Below are 25,244 nucleotides of genomic sequence, written 5' to 3'. Positions count from 1 at the left end.
CAACAGAAAGAGCAGCATAAATAAAGCTGCTGAGGGGGGTTGTGGTGGGTGAGATGATCATCTTTAGGATTTCATTAAAAGGCTCCCGAAAGTCTAGTGTGGTTCTGATGTAGTGTGCAAGTGTGCTAGCAGCACAGAGAAAACAGGAACAGAAGAGTAGATATATGTCTGATCAGGACGGTCCTCTCAATAAACATATAATAACTTATTTTTAAAGTGTGCGCATTTAGGAAGATATGTGAAATTGGCAATGAAATGGCGTGCGGGCACACACCACAAAGACATATATAAGGTTAGAGTTAGTTTTGATTTATTAGTTTCTTTTCTTTTTTAAAAATTTTCTTTTAAGGCATGCTCGAAAGGAGAAGAAATTTTATTTTAGAAAAGCAGCTCTGATTTCTTTGCATTCCTTACTATGAAAAAAACAAACATTCTCCAAGAAAAAGAAGAGAATTTTTAAACTTCTAATTTAATCTAGGAAGATTTGAAAAATTATTTTTTATGGAAATGACAATATTGAGGAAAAAATAATGAATCCCAAAAGTAGTGGGAAAAATAATAAATGGAAGCTGATTTGATATAAATGTCTGCTCTGCTTGACAGCGATTCAGGTTCAGATCACAATGAAACGAAGGAGACACAAATAGCTTCATCTAACACCAACTATTATCCAAGACATACAAGAGAGTGTGCGGAGCGCGTGTGGTCAGGTTCTCACGACTCCCAGGAATATCATCCAATATTGCCACTTGATAATTTGGAATTACATGGTCAAATCAGAATAGAAACTGAATGACCTCAGCTATTTTATATTCCCATGACTGAAGATAAAGAGACGATAGGTAAACAGCTAGTGGAAGGCAGCCTCTAAAATGGCTCTCAATAATCACCGACTCCTATTCATGCCCTTGTGTAATCCGCCCCCTTGCATGTGAGTACTGATTCACTCGTAAGGAATAAATTATAAGAAAAATGGTAATAAAAAACTAACTTCTTTCATGCTCTCCCTCTTTTGCTCTCACTTGCTCTGACAGAATCCATCTTTCATGTTTAGCTGCTGAAAGAGTGAAGAACTGAATTCTTCCAACAACCATGTTTGATTTTGGAAGAAAATTTTCCCTTAGTTGAATCTTGAAATATGTACATGCACAGTCAACATCTTGATTGCATCCTTGTGGCAGATATTGAGCCTCAAGACTAAGCTAAGCATTACCTAAATTTCTGATCCGCTGAGAAACTGAGAATTTACAAGTGTTTATTATTTTAAGACACTAATTTATTACTTGGCAAGAGAAAAAATAATCCACAACATAATTTTGATATGAAAAGCCAGATCACTGTAATAAACGCTGACAGGTGAAGAGATTAGACAAAAACATCCTGAACTATTATTTTCCATGGAAGGAAGTCCCTAGTAGGTATTTATTCTTAACATTGATAGAGTTACATTGTTCTACTGTTTCTGGTATATTTAGCAGTGAGGGAGAGTGAAAAGTGTTCCAGTCACTTGATTATGTTGTTTTATATTTGTCATTTTTATCTGTTATTTTTAAGAATTTACTTTTAATATTACTAGGCTATATATGAATGTGAATTTGATATATATTTTAGGTTGGAACTAAAATCTCATGTCATTCTTCAATTCTGGAAATTTCTCACCACTTAAAATTTTAATTACTTGATCTCAGTTATTTATTATATTCATTGGCTATGACAATACTTGTGTGTGTATTTGGTTATTAAAAATTGTGCTTCATATATATTTTCTCTTTCAAATTTTTCATATTTTATCTCATTATAGTTAATCCTGATTTCCTCAGACCTAATCTTCCAATTAATAATTCTGTCTCTAACTGTGTATACCATATTTTAAAGTTTATCTAGTTATAATTTACATATTATAAATTTAACTTCTTTAAAGCATACAATTCAATGCTTTTTAGTATATGTACAGAGTTCTGTAACCATCACCATGATCTAATGTTAAAACGTTTACATTACCATAAAAAGAAACCTCATGTCCATCAGAGTTCACTCTACATCACCACCACTAGCCCAAGGCAACTAAACTATTTACTGTCTCTATAGATTTGCCTAGTGTCTACATTTCATATAAACGATATAATACAACATGTGGTCTTCTTTCTTTTACGTAACGTGTTCAAGATTTATCCATGTTGTAGAATGTTTCAGCATCCTTTTTAATCACCAAATAACATTCCATTGTAAAGATATTTTCCTACACATTCACCAGTTGACAGACAAGTAGGCTACTACAAATAATGCTGCTATAAACATTTATGTTCAGGTTTTTGTGTGGACGCATTTTCATTTCTCTTGGGTATATTCCTAACAACGGAAAGGCTGGGTCGTGTGATTACTCTGTGTTTAACTTTTTGAGGAAGTGGTTGTGCCTAAGTGGTTGTGCCATTTTATATTCCCACCAGCAATGAACTAGGGTTCCAATTTCTCTGCATCCACACCAACACTTGTCATAGAAAATTATTTAAAAATCTAAAAATTATGTAGGTGTTGAGTGGTATTTCATGTTGGTTTTGCTCTTCATTCCTCTAATGACTAATGATGTTGAGTACCTTTTTTATGTTTTTATTGAACATTTATATATACCCTTTGGATAAATGTCTATTCAAATCAGTTGCTCATTTTCAATTGAGTTATTTGCTATGTTACCATTTATTTGCAAGTGCTCTTTATATACTATGGATATGCATCTCTTCTTAGATATAGACTTTCAAATATTTTTTCCCATTCTCTAGGCTGCTACTCTTTGCAGTATACAAGTTTTAAATTTGATGAAACCTAATTATCTATTTTGCTATATTTCCACTTGTGCTTTTCGTGTCCTATCTAAGAAACTATTGCCTAACTCCAGGTCACAAAGATTTACTCTTATGTTTTGTCCAATAGTTTCTTTTTGTTGTTTTGTTTTGTTTTTTTAACATCTTTATTGGAGTATAATTGCTTTACAATGGTGTGTTAGTTTCTGCTGTCTAACAAAGTGAATCAGCTATACATATACATATATCCCCATATCTCCTCTCTTTTGTGTCTCCCTCCCACCCTCCCAATTCCACCCCTCTAGGTGGTCACAAAGCAGCGAGCTGATCTCCCTGTGCTATGTGGCTCTTTCCCACTAGCTATTGATTTTACATGTGGTAGTGTATATATGTCTGTGCCACTCTCTCACTTCGTTCCAGCTTACCCTTCCCCCTTCCCATGTCCTCTAGTCCATTCTCTGCACCTGCATCTTTATTCCTGTCCTGCCACTAGGTTCTTCAGACTCTTTTTTTTTTTTTTTTTAAGATTCCATATATATGTGTTAGCATATGGTATTTGTTTTTCTCTTTCTGACTTACTTCACTCTAGATGACAGTCTCTAGGTCCATCCACCTCACTACAAATAACTCAATTTCATTTCTTTTTATAGCTGAGTAATATTCCATTGTATATATGTGCCACATCTTTATCCATTCATCCAAGAGTTTTACAGTTTTATATTTTAAATTTGGGCCTATGATCCATTTTGCAAGTTTTGTGTGTGTGTGTGTGTGTGTAAAATGCATGTGTGTCTGTTTGTCACAGAACCATTTGTCAAAAAGACTTTTCTCTTCTCACTGAACTGTGTGGTCAACACTGTCAAAAGTCAACAACCAAAAATGTGAGAGTTTATTTCTAAACTCCCAGTATGTTGTGCCACACATATTGATGACTACAGCTTTTTAGTAAGATTTGAAATCTCTACCATAATATTTAACCTCTGTGCTAAAATTTTCTATTATTATTATAAATATATATTAGTTTTTAAAAAATTTTATTCCCAGTATTTTTTCATATACATCTCTTATTAAAGTCCAAATTTGCTCTATTTTTTCCACATGTTCATTAGTGTATTTTCTCTTTCACTGAGCATGTTTCACTTCTTTTCCTGAATTGTACTTCAACAAATGCCTAATTTTTTTTCTGTATACTTGTATATGCAATTTATATTGTATGGATTCCTTAATCGTGCTTGGTTTGTGAAATACTTCTTATCTGGCAGTTGGTTCAGTTATGATCTTATGGAAACCACTGGTTCTAATCTTTACCTCTTTGGTATTATTAATGTGGGCACTTCATCCAGAATCTGGAATAAAAGTATTGGTTATAGCAAGGTATGCATGGTTCTCTTTCAGGTTATGGTCCGCAGCAGTTGAAGAGATATTGTTTAGTATTCCATCATCAACATGTCATAAGTTTGTGGCTTTTATATTCAGTTGCAGAGATGCAGGTACCTGCTTTACATGTTGCCTTGATTCATTAGTTCTGCAGACAATAAAACCCCAAGCCATATATCATGTGTGTTTCCCTAGGGCTCACACTTTTTAACTCATTTTTTTCATTTCTCACATCATAATACTTTATTGATTTCAATATTAATGTATTATTGTGATTTGTGTTTATAAAAGTGGTTTATTAAATTTATTACTGTGATTTAAGTTTATTAAAATTAACCAATTTTCATATAATTAAAGATGAACTTCAGTAAAAGTTTAAATAAATGGATATTATTTACATGCCATTATTTGTTAAAGACAAAAAATAACTGAATAACTTTTTCTCTTGTTAGATTTAGACATGAAATAAGCAGTCACTGGCTTTTTTTCCTTTCTGTTTCTCTTTTGTCTAATTAATGAAATTTGAAAATGGACTTTTTCACTTTCAGGATAACAGTGTGTGTGTGTTTGTGTGTGTGTTTTAAATTGACTTCTAAATATAGTTCTCATTACTGTGGGAGTGCAAGAAAGAATAGGAATGATTATGGGACAAAATTTCTTCTTTGAGACGCATATCAATCTTGCTCTTTAAGAGGAAAAATCAGATGTAAAGACAGCTGGACAGTATAAGAAACCTCACAAATTATTTTAAAGTTAGTTAGAGGTATTGTAGATAAGTTAGAGGGGATGCTTACTTTTGATAAAGTGTCCTCAATTGAATACATTTTCTGTCTATCCAGTTTTCTTTCTGTTTACAATATTTTTATTTTATGGAAATTGCAAGATATACATTAAATTTATAGCACAGAAACAGGTGTAGGCCACAAGAATCATCAGTTACTCCAAGCAGCAGGGCTGTCTAGCTCAAATCTCTAAGACTAAGCCAAGGGAGGATAATTTAACTTTACAAAGCAGAACAAAGCCTTGGGGAGAAAGGGTATTTTGCTGAGAAAGCAAAATCATGTAAGAGTATAGGTGGCCATTTATTCAGACTTGTTCAGAAAACCAAGTAGTAGCTTTTCCTAGCTTAGTGGACACTAGCTTATCCCTGTTTGACACCATGTATCTCAACTGATGCTCCAGCTCATCTCCTTACCCTCCCTATCACCTGCTCTGATTTTCTGGTCTCACACCATCATGACCCCTAGATTTAGTCTCATTGGCAAGGGCCGCCAATGAACTCACATTGAGCTCTACAGCTTCTGCTGCTTCAGGTAATTAATGGCACAATGACGCCATTCCCTACTTGTCGTAGATCACGTGTCTTGGCTCACCTGATGCAAGTTCCCCAAGGCATGAAATTATGTGCAATTATTTTTTTTATGCCGCTTGAGAACTAATGTGGTCGTTTGCAAATACGTTATTTCATCAAATAGTTGATAACTGAGTGCATGGTCTTCCTTTTCAGAGAAAATAGTATAGGTCTTATATTTAGAATCTAAAGAGGAAGTAGCTATTTTTGCCATGTGGATGAAGCCCATTATCACACGTACATTAAATCATTGATTTTTCTTTTTTTTTTTCTGGTGTGTTTAATTTCATTTTCCAATTTTTGATGCCAGAATACAGAAATACAACTAATTTTTTAAAATAGACCATAAATTAAATAACCTTGCTACAATTGTTAGTTTTAGTAGATGTTTCATAGACCTCAGGATTTCTACAGATGTGTTTGTGTCATTTGTGAATAAAGAAAGTTTTACTTCTTCCTCTCAAACATGTATGCCATTTTTTTTTTCTTTTTATTAACTTACTGTATTGTCTGGATTCTCCTGAAAAATGTTGAATAGAAATGGTGAGAGGAGACATTTTTGCCTTTTTCCTGCACGAAGGGAGAACATTTCACTTCTTCATCATTAAAAATGACTTTGGTTGTAGGACTTTCACAGATAAACTTTTTTCAGGTTGAAGAAATTCCATTCTATTCCTTTCTTTTGAAAATAGCTTTTTTTAAAATATGAAAACGTGTTGAATTTTTAAATGCCATTTCTGCGTCTATTAACATGGTTACTTTAGTGTATTACACATTGAATTATTTCGATTGACTTTAAAATGTGAAAATGAGCTTATGATTTTTGCATCAACTTATTGGTCATGAGGTATTACTAGTTTATTTCCTGCTGAAATCAATGTGACAACATTGTATAAATCATTTTTGTGCCTACGTTAATGAAGCATACTGATACAAATTTTACTTGTAATGTCTTTCTTTGGTTTTGGAATCTGGAAAATGCTACCCCATGAAATGCATATGGAAGTCCTTCCTCCTCTATATTTAAAAGAATTTATGTAGCATTGAAAATATATCTTCTTTAAATACTTGATAGAATTCAACATTGAAGATATCTGTACCTACAGTTTTCTTTGGGTAATGTTTTTATATTTAAAATTCTATCCCTTTAGTATATACATGACTGTTCAAATTCCCTAACAGCTGTATTCAGCTTGTGGCTTGTTTGGGGTTGACTGATCTATTATATCTCACTCACATATTTGTGGCCATAGCTGGCATGTTTGAAATGGCTGGGTTCTCTCTTTAGGTGATCTGTTATCTTGGGTTTCTTCACAGTATGATGATCTCAGGGTTTCAACAGAATGATAGCAAAAGCTTTAAAGTGTTTTAGTATTTAGAATCAAGTCACACAGTCCCATATCTGTGTACTCATTTAGTGAAAAGCATGTCACAAGACCTAACCACATTTAAGGAGAGGAAAAATAGACTCTACTCCTTGATAGGGGGTCGGCGGGGGGGTGGGGAGATCTGCAAAGAATGTGGTTGTGTTTTTTACCACTGCATTCTCTCTGATCACAATTTTTAATTTATATGTAAAATTAATTCAAATCTTACTAAGACTCACAAAAGACTCTAATAATTATGGTATCTGGCTCAAAGCTAGGATCTTGTGGTTTGCATTTGGCCTGAATACTGAGAAGGCCCTCTTAAGGCTCATCTTGACTCCTAGTCTTAAGAAATAGAAAGACAATTTATATTCCGCTTACTTCACCTCAGTCATTTCCACGATGACAAGAAAAGAAAGCACATAATGTCCACTGGATGGTAGTGGCCCTGAAATGCAATCAGTCACATGCCACCAGTTCTCTGATTCTGGGTGCAGCGACTATCCCTTGATTAGTTATAATTCTGCTGTCTGAGTGTGGTTTCATAACAATCTATTTTCTCTGCTCTCGGTTCTACCCTACCCTTGGAAATGTCTTTCCTGTACAATGAAAAATGGCCCATGTTTACATTTGAAAATCTCACCAAGACTGCTTCCTGCCTATAGAAAATAGAGGCCCTTTTAGTTAAATCTGATTCATCTCTCTTAATAAGTTTGTGTTTTTCTTAGAAATGTGACTGGTTTACCGCATGACCCTTAAAGCCACATTCGTAATTCTTCTCAGCATAGACCTGTGGCTGCTTTGGGTACAGTGTCAGATTGCTGTGGGACAACGTCCTTATGAATCTTAAAACCACTTGTGCCAAGCTGAGAGGGTTCCAAGCATCATCTTAACTTTGTCTGAGATATTTACAAAAGTCTTACAGTCACACCCTTAATTTGACCTTCACCTCAAGGCTGCTTTACACAATACTTGAATCGCTTGCTAGCTTGAGAGCCTGGGCATTCCAATAGTTTGGTTTGACAGCAGATCATGCTCTTGTCTCTCAATACATTCTCTAAATTCCGCGTGTTTCTTTCTTTGTGTTCATATCTTTCTTTCCATATTTTACCATATGCAAGTCAATGAAAAAGCCAGCTTTCAGCATTCTACCTGGAAATCATCTTAATCAGATTCACAACCTCATTGGGATGGGCTCTATCTTTCCAGTTACCGGGCAATTTGGTTCTACCACAGCACAATATTCATTTGCTTTTTCAGCCTCTAATTGAAATGTCTTTTTCCTTAAGCGTCCCCTCAGCACCCTTTCAGATTCCTGTGACAGCTGATGCCAACACCCGTTGGTTTAATTTTTTTTTTTTTAGTGGCAGCTTCTTGTGTAATAAATCACCCCATACTTGATGGCTCAAAACAACAATATGTTATTATTTATTACAATTTAATGGGTTGGCTAGGCAGTTCTTCCACTGTTTCTTTTTGCTGTACATTGAAGGCATTTATCTCATTTGCTGAGTCTCTTCAATTCGGAAATGCTCAGTCACCATCGCTTCAGATATTCTTTCTGAGCACCTCTCTATCCTCTCGCGGGACTAAAATTTCTCACCTATTAGACATTCTGACCAGGTACTACCTATCTCCTTCAGTGTTTTCTCCCCCCGCCCCATTCTTTTTCTCTTGTACTCCGTCCTCTGTCTTCATTGTCTCAAATTCAGTATTCTGTTGTGTTCTGCCTGTTGTCCATCTAATTAATTGGTAATATTGTCCTTCAGATATACAATGATTTTATATTTTTAGAGATTCAAGTTAGTGTTAAAATTCTACATTTTTTACCTCTATCTTATATTTTCTTTCTCTTTTTTAACTCTAATCGTAATTATATTGTCTGCTTTACTAACCCCAATACTTTGATGATGTCTTGGCATGCTTTTATTGTTAAGTGTTTTTATACTAAGCTCAGATCTACCTTTCTTTTCACATTATATTGTTATTGTATATTGGCTCTTGTAGATGATCACTGTAGTTTGTTTTTTTTTAAATTATGTCACATTGCTCTAAAACTTACTTTGTTGTAAAGCAAGTAGGTAAATTGCTCGCAGAGCACCTGGACACTGCCAAGTCTTGGTGGCGCTTGTTAATCTTTGCTGATGTAGGTCTGTTTTAGTTTTGCCCATAGTCATGGGATGCAGCCCTTGTTTCTGAGATACGCTTCTTCTGTTGGTTAATTTGTGTGTCGATTTGACTGAGCCATGGCGTATCCAGAATTTGGTTGAAAATAATTGCTGGGTGTGTCCTTGAGGGTCTTTCTGGATAAGATTAACATCTGAATCCGTAGATTGAGTAAAGCAGATTGTCCTCCCCTGTGTGAGTGAGCCTCATTCAATCCACTGAAGGCCTGAATATTACAGGCTGAGTAAGTAAGAATTCTTCCTCTCCCCAAGTCTTCAACCTGGCCTATCAGCATCCTCCTGCCTTCTGACTCAGACTGAAATTTACACCATCTGTTTTCCTGACCCTCAGGCCTTCGATTCAGGCCGGAACTGAACCATCAGCTCTTCTGGGTCCGCAACTTTCTGGCTACTGATGTTGAGACTTTTTACCCTCCATCATCCCATGAGCCAATTTCTTGTACTAAATCTCTTTATATTTATTATAGATCCTATTGGTCCTGTTTACTTGGAGAACCCAGTCTAAGCAGTATTTGTATCCCAGGCATGTCCATTTTAGTGCCTACACTGAAGACACATCGTTCTCATCTTGTACACCTCATGTTGGTTGAACTCAAAGTCCAATTTTGTCTCTCAATCACCAGGAGGACTCTGAAATCTCTTACTGGCTCTCTAGCTTCACAAACAAGTACTCTGAAATAAGTCTCTGGAGCACTGAACATGTATGGAACTGAGAGAAATAATAAGGTAGATTTTGAGGGATTTCTTTTTCGCTGCTATATTCGCTCTAGAAACTCACACTCAGCAATTCAAACCATGATTATATTCTCCACCCAGAGAGAGCTGCCCTCTGCTTTTCCATGATTTCCCTGTGCCACTGTTTGGAAATACGCCTGAAAAACTGGGATTTCCAAGTTGAAACTGATTACTATTTAGCTAGATTACTAAATGAATCTTTTTATCCTCTACATTTTTGTCAAGCAAATTAAAAAGTCTATGAAGACTCTTTGTTGTAAAGTGAAGAATTTGGTCTCAACCAAAATGAAAAGGTCTAGGCTTGGTCCCATGTCCTGGCAGTAACCTCTAAACCCTTGGAATTTCCCCACTGATAGGGGGGTCTATTATTTATGGATCACATCTGATAGTGATAGGAGGTGGCTCACGGTAGGCTCCCCAACTATGTAATGTCATTTCAACCTCTACTAAGTTGGGGAGCTGGAGACTGAGTTCAACCAAATGGCAAATCAACCAATCAACCATGACTATGTAGTGAAAATTCAGTAAAAACTCTGGACCTCAAAGACTGAATGAGGGACTTCCCTGGTGGTTCAGTGGTTAAGACGCCGTGCTCCCAGTGCAGGGGGTCCAAGTTCGATCGCTGGTCAGGGAACTAGATCTCACACGTTGCAACTAAGATCCCACATGCCACAACCAAAGGAGCCTGCGTGTCACAACTAAAGATCCCAAATACCGCAACTAAAGATCCCACATGCCGCAATGAAGACCCGGCACAGCCAAATAAGTGAATAAATAAACACTTAAAAAAAAAAAAAAAAGATTGAATGAACTTCCCTGGTTGGCAGTACTCTCTGTATGTAGTCACACAGTATGTCTAGTGGTAGATAATGCTGTCCATGACTCCATGGAAGAGGATGACCAGAAGCTCCATGTTTGGTCTTTTCCTAGTCTCTTCCCTTTGCATTTCTTCTTTTGGCTGGTTCTAATTTGTACCCTTTCTCCATAATGAATGTATCCATAAAAATAAGGTTTCAGTAAGTACTGTGAATCTTTATAGCAAACTATGAAAACTCATTGTGGTTTTGGGAAACCCCTGAAGTTGCTTTTGCTTTCAGAAGTCTTGAACAGACTCAGCAGTTTGGCTAATGCCAGGTAATGAGTCAGAATAATGTGGCAGCAAAATATTACCAATTGCAGATCTTGAATTCTATATGCAGAGAAATTATCCCTCAAAAGTGAAGGAAAAATAAAGACTCTCTAAGACATACAAGAACTGAAAGAAATCACTAACAGACCTGCCCGGTGAGAAATGTTAAAAAGAAGTTCCTTAGGGAGAAGAAAAATAATCCAGGTCAGAAACTTGGATCTACATAATGAAAGAAAGAATACAGGAGAAGGAATAAATGAAGGTAAAATATAATATTTTATTTCCCTTATCCTCAATTGATCTAAACTATAACTGTTTAAAGTGACAACAGTAACAAGCTATTGGATAATTGCAGTTTATAAATAAGTAAAATGAATGACAGCAATGTCACAAAAGACAGGAGGAAGGAGTTAGAAATACTCTGCTACAAAGTATCTGCACTACACATAAAATGGTATGGTATTGGAAGGTAGACTTAGATTAGTTATAAATGTAGATTTCAAACTCAAAGATAACCACTAACTTTTTTTTAATGTATAATTGTTGTCCTAAGAGAGGAGATTTTAAAAAATCAAATTAAAGGCTCATTTAAATCCAAAGAAGAGAAGAGAAAAACAAAGAATAATTGCAATGATTAGAATACTTTTAAAAATATGGTAGATGTTAATCCAAATGTATTTTAAATCTCTTCAAATGTTAATGATCTATATACATCAATTAAAAGACATCAATTTTTAGAAAAGATAAAGATACAACTACATATTTTCTATAATAAAGTCATTTCAAATATAAAAACACAAACAAGTTATAAGTAAAGAGATAAAGGAAGATATGCCATGCCAGTGCTTATGAAAAGAGATCTGGAATAGCTATATTCAAATTTTTATGATAAATTGAATCATAAAAAATAATGTTCTGAGTAAAAGAAAGAGGCACAAATGGTTTCACTGATGAATTCTACCAAACACTTATGGAAAAAATGATATCGGTTTCCTCCAATCTCTTCCAGGATATACAGCAGAGGGAAATGTTACAAACTCATTCTATGAAACCACCATTATCCCAACACTAAAATCAGGTAAAGACATTGCAATAAAGGAAAACTACAGACCAATATATCTCACGAACACAGATGCAAAAATCAATGAAATATTAGCATACAGAATCCAACAATGTATATGAAAAATTTTACATGATGACTAAGTGGGATTTATTCTAGGTATGCAAGGCTAGTTGAAAATTTGAAAATCAAATAATGTAATCCACCTTATTGACAAGATAATGAAAAATCATATAATCATGTCAACTGATACCAGAAAGCATTTGACAGAATCCAATAACTTCATAATAAAAAATAAAAATTCTCAGCCAAGAGTAGAGAAATTCTTCAAGTTAATAAAGAGCATATATAATAAAAACTATAGCTAATATCCTAATTAATCTTAGTAACTGGGTGTTTTCAGCCTAATATTGGGAACAAGGCAAGGATGCCCTCTCACCACTTCTAATAAACATCATACTGGAACAAGAAAAGGAAATAAATGGTATCAATTGGGAAGGAAGAAATAAAACACTTTTATTCTCAGATGTATAAAAAAGAGACAACAGGCCCAAAATAGAGTCACTTGTGGACCTCAAAGATTGAATGAGGGACTTCCCCGGTGGTTCAGTGGTTAAGACTCTGTGCTCCCATCATCAGCAAACCAAGACTTAATACCTAACCTAACTGCTGTCTCAAACCCCCATCTAACCTTTAAGCAGTCAACCTGGAGTTACCTTGTCAGCCCCGTGGAGGTAATCTGCCCAAGAGGTCTTTCTGTTCCCCTTAGGTGGGCAACCTCGCCTATAAGAATGCAATTTTTGCTCATAAGTTTCTTTTTTCTGTCCCATTTCTGCCTTTAAAAAACTTTTCTACAGCTCAATGGAGCTCCTTCCTATTTATTTCTAGATAGGATACTGCCTGATTAATGAATTGTTTAATAAAGCCAATTAGATCTGTAAAGTTTACTCAGATGAAATTTTGTAATTTAATAGATTTGGTGGCAGTGGTGGGACTGAGGCAGACTTCTGACAGCATTCAGGGTCACCAAGAGAGACAGGCATGGTGACTGTGAACCCTTTGAATGCACTGTCTTTCTCACCCTCTCTGAAGGTCATGGGTAAGTTCTCTCTTGGTTCTGACTTCGCATTCTTTGTGTCAAGCTCCTGATCTGATTGGCTTTCCAGTTCACAGTTCCCCATTTATGTGGAACTCCTAGTCTGCAGTCCCCATTGGTCGAGGTCTAATGGTCCAGTCCTTTCCCCCAGTCCCAAGTACCACAGTCATTGCTCTGATACATGCAGGCCATTCTATGTGTCTGTCTGTGGTAACTTCTAAACCCCAGCTCTTGGTTCTGTCTGCAGATCTCACACTGGGAACTTCTGACACTTTTATCTGCAGTTTGCCCTCTGTTTGTAATGCTTTCCCAGATTCCATGTTAGGAATTGCTGGTAGCAGCTGTAGTTCTCTGGTATTTGGAATCAGTCTGAAGTCTTCATTATTTTGGGTCTACTGGCTCAGGTGTTTCCCCAAGCTCCAGTTTGCTGGTTATTGCTGGTCTGTTAATGTGTACGTTTAAATGAACTATTGCTAACAAGGGTCTCAGAAGCCAAAAAGCTGCCAAAAATCAATTGGTGGCCATGGATCAAGCATTGAAGAGTTTTTCTGAGCATTAGGCACCTAACTCAAAGACTCCCTTATTAGGATAAGTTGGTCACTAGGCAGGTTCCATCGACAGTAAGTCACCCACCGACCTCAAGTGCAGTGAGGTACTCTATAAAACATCACACCACTTTCAGTCTAGCAGTACATCCCTTTTATGTATTAGTTTGGTTTTGAGAGACCCAAAGGCTTAGCTAAAATAAATAAGTAATAATAAAAGTGGGATCCTTAAAATCGAGCATTAAGTGCCATCTTCCGGCACACCTGCTTATTTTATATCTAAGAACTGCAGCCCCAGAAGCTGTAGACATATACAAAGATAAAAAAATCTTGTACAAACAACCTAGAATTACAATGGCCACTATGGGGAGCCTTCCAATTACACAAGATCATTCACTTAAGAAACGCACTTGAAAGAAAGGTTACTGGATCAAACAAGCAGAATGGGACACCTATTGTTATTGGCAAACAGAAACTTCCCAAAGACTTCAAAATTCCAAAATAGCTTCATTGACAAACTTGTGACAAAAGGCAAATGACAATTTAAAGACACGAGGCCGTAAACAAAGCCTGCCAAACGATGAGCCTCACAGCTACAAAAGCTTCAAGCCCAGGGACCTCAAAACAACACCCATGCCTCCTCCATTACACCCGCCTAACAATCCATCATCAAAACGCGGGCCCAGGGCTTCCCTGGTGGCGCAGTGGTTGAGAATCCGCCTGCCGATGCAGGAGACACGGGTTCGTGCCCTGGTCCGGGAAGATCCCACATGCCGCGGAGCAACTAAGCCCGTGAGCCATGGCCGCTAGGCCTGCGCGTCCGGAGCCTGTGCTCCGCAATGGGAGAGGCCACAACAGTGAGAGGTCCGCGTACCGCAAAAAAAAAAAAAAAAAAACAAAAAACGCTGGCCCAGAAATTGATGTCTCCCTTGTAATCAACCGGGATTTTGGAAAAGAGATTGTCTTCAAATGGCCTATGCAAATTTTTCAACATTAACTCCACAGCCCCATCTCTACATTCAAAGGAGGGCCCCCAAATAGTCCCCTCCAGAGCTGATTAGTCTCTGAGGGACTTTCTGGTACATGGCTACATTATTCTACTCAATAGCCAAGAGGAAACTAAAAATAAAATTTACAAAACCTCTTGTCAAATTCTGTTAAACAGAGCTACCCTCTCCAAATTAGGCCCCACTCAGAACCTGCAGGTGGGACCCTGGAAAAACTGACATTAGTCAACAAAGTGTAAGAATTCTTACCAGGGTCAGGATTCCTGAAACTCTGCCTGTAGTGTCGTCCTGTTGAGAGAGGAAAATAAAATTTAACAGAGAGAGACCTTCAAGATGGCGGAGGAGTAAGACGTGGAGATCGCCTTCCTCCCCATGAATACATCAGAAATACAATCTACACGTGGAACTTCTCCTACAGAACACCCACAGAACGCTGGCAGAAGACCTCAGACCTCCCAGAAGGCAAGAAACTCCCCATGTACCTGGGTAGGGCAAAAGGAAAAAGAATAAACAGAGACAAAAGAATAGGGACGGCACCTGCACCAGTGGGAAGGAGCCGTGAAGGAGGAAAGGTTCCCACACACTAGAAGCCCCTTCGCGGGCGGAGACTGCGGGTGGCGGAGGGGGGAAGCTTCGGGGCCGCGGAGGAGAGCGCAGCCACAGGGTGCGGAGGACAGAGTGGAGAGATTCCCGCAGAGGATGGGTGCCGACCAGCGCTCACCAGCCCGAGAGGCTCGTCTGCTCACCCGCCGCGGCGGGCGGGGCTGGGAGCTGAGGCTCGGGCTTCGGGGAGAGGACTGGGGTTGGCGGCGAGAACACAGCCTGAAGGGGCTAGTGCACCACGGCTGGCCAGGAGGGACTCCAGGGAAAAGTCTGGAGCTGCCTAAGAGGCAAGAGACTTTTTCTTCCCTCTTTGTTTCCGGGTGCTCGAGGAGAGGGGATTAAGCGCGCCGCGTAAAGGAGCTCCAGAAACGGGCGTGAGCCGCGGCTGTCGGCACGGACAGCAGAGACGGGTGTGGGACGCTAAGGCTGCTGCCGCCGCCACCAAGAAGCCTGTGTGCGAGCACAGGTCACTCTCCACACCCCCCCTCCCGGGAGCCCGTGCAGCCGACCACTGCCGGGGTCCCGTGATCCAGGGACAACTTCCCCGGGAGAACGCGCAGCGCGCCCCGGGCTGATGCAACGTCCCGCTGGCCTCTGCCGCCGCAGGCTCACCCCGCATCCGTGCCCCTCCCTCCCCCCCGCCTGAGTGAGCCAGAGCCCCCCAAAACAGCTGCTCCTTTAACCCCGTCCGGTCTCGGCGGGGAACAGACACCCTCAGGCAACCTACATGCAGAGGCAGGGCCAAATCCAAAGCTGAACGCTGGGAGCTGTGCGCACAAAGAAGAGAAAGGGAAATCTCTCCCAGCAGCCTCAGGAGCAGCGGATTAAAGCTCCACAATCAACTTGATGTGCCTGCATCTGTGGAAAACCTGAATAGACAACGAATCATCCCAAATTGAGGAGGTGGACTTTGAGAGCAATGATTTTTTTTTTCCTTTTTCTCTTTTTGTGAGTGTGTATGTGTATGCTTCTTTGTATAGCTTCGCTTTCACCATTTGTCCTAGGGTTCTGTCTGTCTTTTTTTTTTTTTTTTTCAGTATAGTTTTTAGCACTTATCATTGGTGGATTTGAAAACTTAAAACTAAAAGCTGATTCTTTGAGAAGATAAGCAAAATTGATAAACCATTAGCCAGACTCATCAAGAAAAAAAGGGAGAAGACTCAAATTAATAGAATTAGAACTGGAAAAGGAGAAGTAACAACTGACACTGCAGAAATACAGAGGATCATGAGAGATTACTACAAGCAACTCTATGCCAATAAAATGGACAACCTGGAAGAAATGGACACATTCTTAGAAAAGCACAACCTTCTGAGACTGAACCAGGAAGAAATAGAAAATATAAGCAGACCAGTAACAAGCACTGAAATTGAAACTGTGATTAAAAATCTTCCAACAAACAAAAGCCCAGCACCAGATAGCTTCACAGGTGAATTCCATCAAACATTTAGAAAACAGCTAACACCTATCCTTCTCAAACTCTTCCAAAATATAGCAGAGGGAGAAACACTCCCAAGCTCATTCTACAAGACCACCATCACCCTTATACCAAAACCAGACAAAGACGTCACAAAGAAAGAAAACTACAGGACAATATCACTGATGAACATAGATGCAAAAATGAAACTTAAAAGCTTTTGCACAGCAAAGGAAAACATAAACAAGATGAAAAGACAACCTTCAGAATGGGAGAAAACATTTGCAAATGAAGCAACTGACAAAGGATTAATCTCCAAAATTTAAAACTAGCTCATGCAGTTCAATATCAAAAAAAAAAAAAAAAAAAAAACCCAATGCAAATATGGGCAGAAGACCTAAATAGACATTTCTCCAAAGAAAATATACAGATTGCCAACAAACACATGAAAGGATGCTCAACATCATTAATCATTAGAGAAATGCAAATCAAAACTACAATGAGGTATCACCTCACACCAGTCAGAATGGCCATCATCAAAAAATCTACAAAGAGTAAATGCTGGAGAGGGTGTGGAGAAAAGGGAACCCTCCTACACTGTTGGTGGGAATGTAAATTGATACCGCCACTATGGAGAACAGTGTGGAGCTTCCATAAAAAGCTAAAAATAGAACTACCATATGACCCAGCAATCCCACTACTGGGCTTATACCCTGAGAAAACCATAATTCAAAGAGTCATGTACCACAGTGTTCACTGCAGCTCTATTTACAATAGCCAGGACATGGAAGCAACCTAAGTTTCCATCGACAGATGAATGGATAAAGAAGATGTGGCACATATACACAATGCAATATTAGTCAGCCCTAAAAACAAACGAAATTGAGTTATTTGTAGTGAGGTGGATGGACCTAGAGTCGGTCATACAGAGGGAAGTAAGTCAGAAAGAGAAAAATACCATATGCTAACACATATATATGGAATCCAAAATATATATATGGTTTTGAAGAACCAGGGGCAGGACAGGAATAAAGACACAGACATAGAGAATGGACTTGAGGACACGGGGAGGGGGAAGGGTAAGCTGTGATGAAGTGAGAGAGTGGCATGGACATATATACACTACCAAACGTAAAATAGATAGCTAGTGGGAAGCAGCTGCATAGCACAGGGAGATCAGCTTGGTGCTTTGTGACCACCTAGAGGGGTGGGATAGGGAGGGTGGGAGGGAGACGCAAGAGGGAAGAGATATGGGGATATATGTATATGTATAACTGATTCACTTTGTTATAAAGCAGAAACTAACACACCATTGTAAAGCAATTATACGCCAATAAAGATGTTACAAAGAAATTAATATTGCACCTTCCTTTCCAAATCCAGACCCATTTGTTATTAATTCATTCTCTCCCAGAGATACTATTGCCTTCTTGCTTGCTTTTTTGTGTGTCTTAAGAGCTTGGCTTGGCTTTTGGTTATTTCTTTTGTCTCTCTTTGGGAATCACTCTGGATATTGTGAAGGAAGTAACTTTTGTACCCTCTCTGAAGACATCTGTTGGGTCCATGGAATTGTATAATATTGCAAGAATATTTACTGTTTGTCCTGGCTGAAATCTGATATTTGAAAGGATTTAATAACTTCATCATCAGAAACGTGGCCAAATTGTAAGCTGATATTCAGAAGCTAATTTAAAAAAAAAAAAAGTTTACGCTTTCTCCTCTATGCTAGATGTACCTAGAGAAAAAGAAATATAATCCAACATAGGTGGATGGGTCTGCCCGTCCTTTATCTTCAAGGCTACGACCCAATTTCTTGAGGAATTAAAAACAACTATCGTTATCTAAAAAAATCTTTATAATACTAGAAGTGCAACTCTAGAGGCAGTTCAAAGTATACCTATTCCTTTTACGAATCCCCAAAACTTCCTTATTTATCATAAAAAGCATGTAACTTGCATTCTTCCCCAGTGCCTTTGAGATATGAAAGTTAAAGTACAAACTTTGGGGAGAACTGTCTTATCAGAAGAAGAACAAATAGGGATAAAGGGCATTTGAACCTTAGGCAAATGGAAAATCTTTTAAGAGCTTCTCCATAGATACCAGTGAAGGGCTTTAGCCACCTCAGCATGTAACCTTAACTGATTCTATCCCGAGGAACAAACACTTAGATCAAACTTCTTTTGTAACTAGTGAGTTTTACATTATTGTACCTGTCTCATGGCTAATATTTTAAAAAAAAGACTATAAGGTCTCTGGCTTCATCTGTCCATGTGTTTATGTGTGTCTATATATGCATTGTAGATATGTGGTATGTAGTATTTTTCTACCTCCAAATAGTATCGCCAAAAATAATCTGTGAAAGTGCTCTATTTAATTGGTTTAAAAAGAAATAAGTGCTTATATGAATTGAAGAAGTATAACAAAAAACTAACCCAAATGCTATTCAAGGTAATATAATCTAGGATTAATGTTTGGTAAATTAAAGATTTTTTTTTTCTTTAGTTAAAACAAGCATATCTTTAGAGTTATCAGCGTTAAATACAGTACTTTTATTCTACCTTGGCTTAATAGGTCAAATGGATTAATGTTATACAAAGTTTGATAGTAATAATAATAATGATAATAGCTTGAGATAATGACTAACTTTGTTTAACGTTCCACAGAGTTTTTGTTGGTTATCGAAATATACTTTTTAGGAACACATAAATTAAATAGATGTAAGCAAGATAAAATGTTTTTAGGTGAACTATTAAAGTGGTTCCCCCCAATCTTTTTGGCAACTTAAAATCTTAAAGTTTTGCTAAATTAAATGATGAGTTAAGTTAAATTAATATCCAGATCATTTCCAAATAAGAGAAAATATCAAAACATTATTTACTGAACTTAGTAAAGGTTTATCTACTTTTGACTTTTTAATTGCCAAAAATATTAAGATATTTGTGTCTGTAAATAAAACATATTTTATGACATGTTGAGAAATTTACTATGAAAAAGTATACAATTTTAGAAATTATAAAAAGTATAAATTTGTCAAGTCACAGAATACTACTATAAAGAAGAGGTCACAATTGCTTACTTCTTAGCATTCACTGGAAATTAAGGGCTTCTAAGGGTTAAAAAATGCTAATATGTTATTGAAGCTACTAGAAATAATAAGAGAAACATCTCCATATGCATGCAGAGTAGGATGTATGTTTTCAATAAAAGAAGGTATGAGAAATAGAGATACTTTTTTTTTTAACATCTTTATTGGAGTATAATTGCTTTACAATGGTGTGTTAGTTTCTGCTTTACAACAAAGTGAATCAGTTGTACATATACATATGTTCCCATATCTCTTCCCTCTTGTGTCTCCCTCCCTCCCACCCTCCCTATCCTACCCCTCTACGTGGTCACAAACCACCGAGCTGATCTCCCTGTGCTATGCGGCTGCTTCCCACTAGCTATCCACCCTACGTTTGCTAGTGTATATATGTCCATGCCACTCTCTCACTTCATCACAGCTTACCCTTCCCCCTCCCCATATCCTCAAGAGATACACTTTTTTTATAGAGGGAAAAGAAAGTAATTTTGTCCTAAAGAGGGAAAACATAGCACAAAATCTGAATGTAAAAAGGGAAGTTATAAAAGGTTTTATGGAAAAGATATCTTTAGAAAGAAATTTTATACATGGTCAGAGCTGGCTAAACTTGGAATAAATTTAATAAGTAAATTCTAATATCAAAAGTAAGCTACTGCAAAATTAGAATTTGGTTTTCTCTCTGGTGATAGGGCAAAGTTTTATTGGACTACTTGTTCTTGATAAGAGACTATAAAAGGCTTTCTTTTACCTTTTAAAATAATCTGCCTAGAAAACAAGAATTATGTTCTTATTAAAATATTTTTCTGTGTTCAGAAAGCTGAATCTTCTCTACTAAAAAGAAAACTAAGTTTTTAAAACTACTTAACTTTCTTCATTTGCTTTTAACATCTTCTATTGTCACTTTGGTTAAATATATAACTAAAAATTGTTTCACAGTAACCTATGATCCTATTTGACCAAGTGTTTTAAAACCTTTGACATTTTTTGACAAACTTGTAAAAATCAAAATTCAAATAAAGTCTGACTTTGAACTAATTTTAAAAATTTCCACAGGGCCCCAGGAACATGTCAAAGAATATATTCTATCTCCTTATGAAAAGGGAGATATTAAACTAATTCAGCTTATTTAATATGTTAAATTACATGGGAAGAATTTTCAAATAAAAAGTAACAAAAAGCCTTCTTTATGTTGTGTTTGTATGGGTATATGTTAAAAGTGTTCCAAGAATTATGTGTAATTCCTAAAGTCTGATATGTCCTGGTATGTTATCATATGTTATCATAATTCCAGTTATGGTCTTGAAATGTTGTATATTGAAGAAATAACTACTTTATCAAATGAATTCTAACAATGGGCATTTTTAAGTTTTTGTCATTAGCCAACTGTTATCGTTTTACTCTGACGCTTTGCAAAGGTGTTCCTGTAAAAAATACTTCATCTTTAAAGAGATTTATAGACAGAACTCTGATAGGACTCTAGAACACAGATTTCTGATAACTTTAAGATCATAAAACTGAACTGGTTGAAAATTTTTAGAACTAATGGAAAAACTGGATTCAAGGAGAACAAGAATTAAAATACATGGGACTAAAATGAACTAAAAAATAAGATTATAATTTTTATGACTTTTTGCTGGTTCTTTTATATTTTTTTCTAGATTTAAGAAAACTTTTAATCTTTTCTCTTAAAGTTATCAGCAGTTTGGTAAGATATATCTTTGTAAACAAAGATAAAACATTGACTTTTTCCCCCCTACCTGATCCCTCCAGAATTTGAAAAGTCTTAAGTATCTTTTTCATAGCATTATAGTTATTTATGTTATTTCAGGAAGAATTTGTTCTTCTTATTACAGGACACAATTGGAAACATTGGTTGTATTGCTGATGCTTTGACTAGAATGTCATATTTGAGATATGACCAGATATCACCAGACAGCGTTAAGGAACTAGGGTTGATTTTTATAGAGTCAATAATGTCCTGGCCTCAGAGGCTTTTAAGAGTTCAATCTAAAATTCCTTATGGAAAATTCCAGCAAATCGGTCTTAAAAAGAGCTGCAGTTATGTAATAATCAGGACAAGTTAATGCAAACAAATTAGTTTTACTGTCATTATCCTTGATAAAGAAATGGGAATAATTGTAGAGGGAAAAATTATGTTTGTACTTTTGTCTATACTATATTCTAGAACTCTTAACTATCTTTGAGGTTTTGTTATATATCTATAAATTGGACTAGATCTTGATCTTCTAGTTTCCTCAAATATCTGTGGTTGGAATTTTCCAAGTTAATGTATCCAATTTACTCCCACCCTTCTGGTTTGGAATCACTAAGAGCCAAGACTGCCCTTAAACTGCCTTGGAAGGGATTACCTCCTCCCTAACCAGATGTCAGATAAGCTTCAAGGACTTGAATTTCAGATATACATCTCATAGCCAAAGAAGGTACCACCTGACATCTGGTCATGCACAAACACTGGAGATCTCCAAATCAAATCAACTAGGAAGAGAAGCAGCTGACATGGAGGTAGACTCCTTCCTTCCAAGACATTAGACCAAGACTTCATACTTTAAACATGAAACCTTTTATTCTTCTCTTTCTTTCCTTTACTCTGGCATTGATCCGGAAAGATAATATCATCATCTGTACCTCCCAGGCCACTGCTAAGAGGGCAACCTCTAGAATTTAGAACAACTCTTTATTTCAGGGGGGGGAAGATTTACTTCTCAAATACACTGAAAACCTAACTGACCCGTCTTGAACGGACAAATGTAACAATCCCTCTGAATGAATCCATTAACAGTGCCACGTAAGTGGAAATGGTTTGTGCCTGACAGGATTTATCTTTGTGGTGGCTATCATTCCCTTTGGACCTATGAATACCTAGATACCTGCTGCATAACCAAGCAATGCCTCTTAGGTTATCTCACTTTGCCCCTAACTGCTCACAAACTGAAACCTCTCATTAGTTTACTCTCCTGGATTTACATTCTTGAGTTAGAAAGAAATTACCAGGAGGCAATTATAACTCTGATTCACTTCCTTTGGCAGGGCTGTATTTCCCTGGTTAGGAATAAATGTAAATGAGGATATGATCAGAAACCTCTCCTTAATTCTCAAAGATACTGCAGAATCTACTGCTAAGACAATAGCTACAAAACAAAATCCTTAGACTCTCTGGCCAAAGTTTTCTTAATAGTAGGATAGCCTTTGATTATTTTTTAGCTGAGAAAAGAGGTATCTGTGCTGTGGCCAATACCACCTGCTGCCTCTGGATGAACACTCCTGGGGAAATTGAAACTCAATTACATAAGACTACTAAGCAAGCCACTTGCCTTAAGAAAAACGTGGCTCCTTCAAGGGGGTCCTTCTTGAACTTGTTTAATTTTAATTGGTTTTGATCTTGAGGACCATGGCTTGGAAGTACATTCCAGACATTGGGAATTATCCTACTTATACTTACCATAATAATCTCCCTGTTATGTTGTATTCTCTCAACAGTTTCAAATTCATGTCCACAGCCCCAAACCACCTAGCAGATGATCTCCCTGAGACTGGAATGTCAGAAAGCAATGAAGAGAATGACAGACTTAAAGATTGTGAACTTGAAGCCAAGCTGAACTTGAATATCACAGGGATTAAGCAAAAACAGCATAAAAGGATCCACAGAACCTGTGAAAACTTTAGAGTGGTAGCTGAGAGTGGTGGTAATGCCTTAAATTTTGATCACATCTCTCATGTTAGACTGAGAGCCTGATCCAAAGGGGCAAATAATTTAGAAAGAGACAACAGGCCCAGAATAGAGTTATTTGTACTAAACTCCAGGTCCACAAACCAAGACTTAATACCTAACCAAGTACAGTCTCAACCCTCCAGGAATGTAACCTTCAGCCAGTCAGCCTGGAATTACCTAGTCAGCACTAGAGAAGTAATGCACCTAAAAGACCCTCTGTTCCCCTTAAAAGGGCAACCTTGCCTGAAAGAATTCATTCTTTGCTAATAACTTCCCTTTTTTCACCCCCTTTCCAACTTTAAAAACCTTTTCTTCTCTACAGCTCAACAGAGCTACTTTCTAGTTGCCAGATGGGATACTAGATGATTTATGAATTGTTTAATAAAGCCAATTAGATCTTTAAAATTTACTCAGTTGAATTTTTTAACAGACAGCATAATTGTCCATGTAAAAATCCTCCAAATTAACACATAAACTCCTTGAAATAATGAGAGAATATAGCAAACTCAGAGGAATCAAGATTAATAAGCAAAAGGTCATTGCTTTTCTTTGTACCAGTAATGGACAATTTGAAATTTAAAAAATGCCAATTATAATAGCTCCAAAAAATGGTACAAGGTGGTCGTGGAGCATCTGGTAGCCCCAGAGAATAAGGGAGTGGTAAACAAAAAATAATGGAGGTGTGTCAATAAGACACAATAGCCCACTGAAAGAGCTCCAATACTGATTTTTTTTAATGCTGAAAAAATAAATAAGTGTGGGAAATAGACAAATATTCTAGGCAGAAGAATTTTCCAAAAACCATAAGTAGATACTCTGCTCTTAAGGAGGGAGAGCAAAAATCCCTACTCCTTGGTTGTGGGCTGGGCAAAGTAACTTCTTTCCAAAGAGTACCATACGCAAAAGAAGAAAACATAGAAAAATTTACAACGGAGAAACACAACAAACATTACCTCCGCCAGAGGATCAAGGATAACATCAAGAGTGAAGTCATGTTGATATTAAGTATCTATGGTAAAGTGAGAAATATATTTGGTATTTCTCCTGGCTCCTGCCCCAGAGCTCCTAAAACACTTAGAATTTTCTAAGCTATAGGAGTATTTTCTGTTATTCACATGGATCCACTTTTAATCACACCTGACTTTCCGCTAAGGGTGGGGCCCCCACTTAACCTCAGGATGGGGCTGGTCACCAGAAAGACCAAGTGATTAGGAGGTTGGAACTTTGAGCCCCACCCACTAGACCTCTGGGGAGGGAGGGGTTGGAGATTGAGCTCTGTAAAATACTCTGGAACAAGGAGATTTGATGATCTGCCAGGTGGTAAATGAACCCTTGTGCCAGGAGGGTAACACACCCCAACTCTAATGGAATAGAAGCTCCTGTAATAAGGATTCTTCTGGACCTCATGCTATGTACCTCTTCATCTGGCTGTTCATTTGGAACATTTATAATATCCTTTAGAGTAAACCAGTAAACAGAAAGTGTTTCCCAGGATTCTGTGAGATGTTCTAGCAAACTATCAAACCTGTGGAGGGAGATGTGTAGCCAAGCCAGACACAAGAGTGTATGTAACCTGGGGACCCATGACTTGATATTGATGTCCACAGTTGGGGGTAGTCTTGTGATTGAGCCCTTAACCTGTGGAGTCTGAACTAACTCCAAGTAGCTAGTGTCTGATTGAATTGTGGACACCCAGTTGGTGTCCTTAAAGAATCAGTGAATTGTTCAGTGAGGAAAACCACCACACAGTTAGTGTCAGAA

This window comes from Kogia breviceps, chromosome 1 (genome assembly GCF_026419965.1).
Source record: "Kogia breviceps isolate mKogBre1 chromosome 1, mKogBre1 haplotype 1, whole genome shotgun sequence".
In the NCBI taxonomy this organism is placed as follows: Eukaryota; Metazoa; Chordata; class Mammalia; order Artiodactyla; family Physeteridae; genus Kogia; species Kogia breviceps.
This window is presented reverse-complemented; position numbering follows the sequence as displayed.